Source organism: Gymnogyps californianus, chromosome 22, assembly GCF_018139145.2.
Source record: "Gymnogyps californianus isolate 813 chromosome 22, ASM1813914v2, whole genome shotgun sequence".
NCBI lineage: Eukaryota > Metazoa > Chordata > Aves > Accipitriformes > Cathartidae > Gymnogyps > Gymnogyps californianus.
Genome location: NC_059492.1, coordinates 5,058,564 through 5,063,215, shown reverse-complemented (window position 1 = coordinate 5,063,215; position 4,652 = coordinate 5,058,564).

The following is a 4,652-nucleotide window of genomic DNA, read 5'->3' as shown; positions in this document are numbered from 1 at the left end:
GCAGCAGCCTGGAGCAGCAGGCCTCCGAGACACCGAATACAAGCCGGGGACTAAAGATGCTTAGCCTTGACAGCGTCCTCCCACCTCTGTCGCTCAAGCCCCCGGGCAGGTCAGCCCCACAGCTCACAGCACTTTGCTGGAAGGTCAGCGCCATCTCCCCTTTTAAAGGGTGGGGAAACTGAGACAGGAGACACAAATACCAGCGATCCTCAGGAAGCGGTGCCTGTAAGGATCCTCAGCCCGCAGCCCGGGAAAGGTGGGCGCTCCCAAACCCTCGCTCTGCCACCAGTTTCATGCACAATCCCAAACTCTGTCCCTTTGTCCCCATCTGCGATAGAGGGGGAAAGGCACTGTCCTTGCCCTGAGCGCAGGGAGCACAGTATCAAAGGTGACACGACGGCTGTGCAGCACAGGGACCCCAGACCCATCCAAGCCACCTACAGCCGGGAAGAGCATGAAGACTTCACAAGGGCCAAAGGATCTCCCAGCTGGAGAGGGGCATGGAGGACCTAAACCAAGCTAGGGTGCAAGGAGAGCAAGATTCACTCCCCGCTCTGATCCCTGCCATGAGAAGGATGTCAGCAAAGGCTCTTACGATGTCCTGACTTGACACACTAACTGACAAATGTAGCCAGTGTGCTACAACAGCCTTCGGAGAAGGACTGCATGGCCACTTCAAAGTACGAAATCCAGAAGGGACGGTGGGATCGGGAGCAGACGGGGCCCTTCAGCTAGCTGGCACCGGGATCGCTGTGCACTCACTGCTCCATCAGGAACGAAAAAGCGGGACTGGTTTCACGAAAAAGCGGGACTGGTTTCACGAAAAAGCGGGACTGGTTTCACCCCGCCTGGATTCCCCGGGGAATGACTTACTCCTAAAGGAAACTCACTGGGATGACAAACGGCAACAGAAAGGACAAAAAGAAAGATTAAGAGGCCATCAGATTAACCAGAGCTCCTGAGCTGCCTGCAGGCAGCAGCTAAATCTGTAATTTGACCACAGTGACTCAGGGCCATGACGAAAACGCCCTGGAGATAGAGGGGTGCCTGTGTGCGGGAACAGGTGGGCTCGGGGCTCCCCGGCCCCTTCCCTTCTCCAGCCCCAGCAGCTGCCCAAAATGCTACCAGCATTTGTCAGAGCTCCACGGAGCCCGCACGGGGCGCAGCGATGAATGGACAGAGGGGGCTGAGGGCGACACGGTCACCGGCAGCTGTCAGTCGAGAATGAGCAATGGGATTTTTAAAACCCGGCGACTCTTCCGCAAGGACACCGGAGCCAGCTCTGCGTGGCAGAGGGATATGCAGCGGGAGACAATATTCCACGGGAACAAAGCCAGCAAGAAAGCAGACCCAGTTGGCTGGCTGCGGCCGCCTAAGCGGGGCACGGGGGTTAGTGGAGCGTGGTGGGGGAGGCGCAGATGCAGGCTGCTTGAGGCTGTGCCTTCAGGCAGCCGGGGCCGTGGAGAGGCAGGGCTCCCCCGCCTCGCCGCCCTGAGAGGCCACGCCGAAAGCACGCTGTGTTACGGGATAAAGCAGCGGAGCTGCTCGGCTCTCGCTCCACAGTCACGCTAGAATGAGATTAAAAGGAAAGGAGGACAAGAGCCACTCGAGCCCGGATGCCATTGGGCGCCTGCAGCCAGAGTCCCCCCAGCGCCTGCATTCCCATAGTGGGACCTGAAACAACCAGAGCACAAAATGCATGCTTCAAAACATCCACCAGCATGAAATGAGAATTTGCAGCATGCCAGTCGGCTCCAGCCACGTCTGCAGAGCTCAGGATGCAGCAGGAGCCTCGTGTTCACAGGATCGCTCAGGTCAACAGCCGCTTCCCCAATGTTAAAGCCTGCTGTACGCTGGGCTGGTGGTCACCGCAAGGTCCGAGATCCTCAGCATTCACAGTAAACAAACAGGCATGAATAACCGAACAAAAGCTCTAGGGCTTGTCCAGATCAGGAAGGTCAGTACTAGTAAAACTGCACCAGCCGAGCTCTGCTCAGAGACGTTTCTGATGCGGACACTACAGCAGAGTAACTCGCCTTGGAAACTTAGCAGCCTAAAAGCCGCCCCAGCCCAGACAGGGTGTGCGGAGAAAACCAGCCCGCACGCAGGCAGTCCCACCCCGGGCTCAAGGAGAGCGAGATGGATGTGCCAGTCCTTCGTTAGGGAGCACGCGTTAAGGGCTCGCAACACCGGCAATGCCTGGTGGTTCACGACGGCTGGGCTGGGCAGCCGGGGAGGGCAGCTGCCCACGATCAGGCAGCGCTGGACAAAGCTTCTGCATCTCGCGTGAACATTTTGCCCCTGCAGGGTTTTGTCAGTTCAGCTCAGACCTCAAAGACTCTTTCCCCAAGAGCTTAAGGAAAACATTCCACAAAATTAAAGCTTTCCGATTGCTTGCTCCAAATTCAGGAGAGGGAGTTTTTAAATTTAGCTCTCTAGGATACAAACAGTGACCAGCATTGGCAGCATGGTGCAGGAAACCAGGAGGTGGCCGCAGGACAGCGAGAGTCGATCTCCGAGCAGCGCAAAGGGCAAAGGGTGTTGTTGGCAGAACACACCTTTTTAAAAAGCGTAGTAAATACGTTAAACATTAAACTTGATGGAAAGTTCAGGCGTTATAGAAAGAGAACAGTGAAAGTGTTGATTAGGAAGGAAAACATTTTGCTAAACAATAACAAAATCCCTGCGGTGGCTGCATCTTGTGACAAAGCTCTTGTAGCTGAACGCAATTAGGAACAAAAAAATGAGGCTCGGTTCCTTGGTGTTTACCGACCCTGACTGTACAGCCAATATATTCCACTCTGCCACTTGCAATAAGAGACGAGACCACAGAGACTGTCACTGGCAAGTAGCAAATCTCATTTTTAATATTCTTTCCCCTATCTCGTTGGTGTCCCATTGCTGGTGACCGAGAAGGGGAGCGCTCGCCTTCAGCTGCCATATTACAGCCTCACTTACGCTACGTCCATAAAACAGCCTCTGGAAGGACAGACGGCACCAGCCAGCACTGCTGCCTCGCCAGGTCTCCCAGCCGGGACACGAAGCACAACGCAAGGACCGGCCTGGACGGACACACGCACCCTAAGGCCTCGATCCAGCTGCAGTTTCTTAGGCAGGACTCACACCACGTCCCGTGCGGTTGCCCACAACCCAAGGTCCATGTCAGCAGATCCGCATCTGCCGGAGCAATCCTGGGTATCGCTTACTACCGATTAACTCCAGCTGCTGCGTTCCCTTGGTCAACTGCTCCTTACATCTCCACGTAGCTTTTTACAGGTTAAAATTAAAACACCCTTGCTTTGGTTTCCTTCCAAAAGGTAAATTTATTGGGGGGGGGGGAACTTAAACAAAGCCAGCTCTGCGGTTTTGGTTGTGCCGCCTTGTTCAGAGCTAACAAGCGAGCAGGGCACGCTTCCCCCCGAGAGCGGGAGGGGAGACTGTGACGCCGCTCACTCAAAAACAAACAACTGTCCACCGGGACAGGGGCACCGGGGCCAGGCCGGGCCGTGCACCGGCAGCACACCCAGCGGGCAGGATCCGTCCCCTGGGCCGTTCCCCACAGGCACCCGGCCCCGGGGCCTGGGGTCCCGGGGGAGCCCAGCCTGCAGCCCCGTGGGGCTGGGCCAGGCCCTACCGCCCGCCCGGTACCAAGCCAGGCCGCCTCCCAACACCCTCAGCCAGGCCCAGGGCCCCGCCGGGGATCCCGGGCCCAGCTCCGGCCTTCCCCGGTCCTCAGGCCCGGCCGCGGCCTCCCTCAGGCCCAGCTCCGGCCTTCCCCGCGCCCCAGGCCCGGCCCCGGCGTCTCCCGGTGCCCAGGCCTATCCCCCGGCCTCCCCCGCAGGCCGCCCCGGAGGCCGGGCCCGGCCGTACCTGCATGGAGTCGGCGCTGACGATCTCTCCGCCGAGGCGCAGGCCGAGCTGCAGCGCCAGCGCCGACTTGCCGGTGCCGGTAGCGCCGAGGATCACCACCAGCGGCCGCGGCGGCGGCGGCGGCGGGGCCCGGCCCAGGCAGAGCGCGGCCGCCGCCATGGCCCGGCCCGGCCCGGCGGCTGCCATGCGGACGGGCGGGCGGGACGGGGGCGGGCCGGGGCCGGGGCCGGGGCCACCCGCGGGGAGACGGAGCCGAGGCCTGTGCCCGGTGTCCCTCTGCCAGGCGGGGTTCCAGTCCCCAGCCCGGGTCCCTCCCCTTGCCCCAGCCCCGGCCGGGGTCCCCATCCCTGGCCCCTGCCCTGCCCTGTGCCAGGTCCCTGCCCTGCCCATCCCCACGCCCCCGGCCCCTTTTCGGGTCCCCCGGGCACCCCCCGCCTTCAGGGACCCCCGGCCCCCCGCACCCGGGCCGCGTCCGCGAGTGGGGTTCTGCCCCGTGGTACCTTTTTGGCGGGGGTAGGATGGGGTGGGAAGGATGCTGTTGCCATAGCAACGGGGCAGGAGGATGAGGCGTGGGGCTGTTGCCATAGCAACAGAGAGGCGCGCGTTGCCGTGGCAACCGCAGCCTCCACGGAGGCTCGTCCTCCCCATCGCCACGGCAACACGGGGAGATGGGGAGCGGGCGACTGTCTCCGTGGCAACAGAGGGGAAGGAAGGCAGGGAGACGGTCGCCATGGCGACGGCGGGAGGAGGGTATCTCCGCGATGCCGCTCTCCCTGGCAACA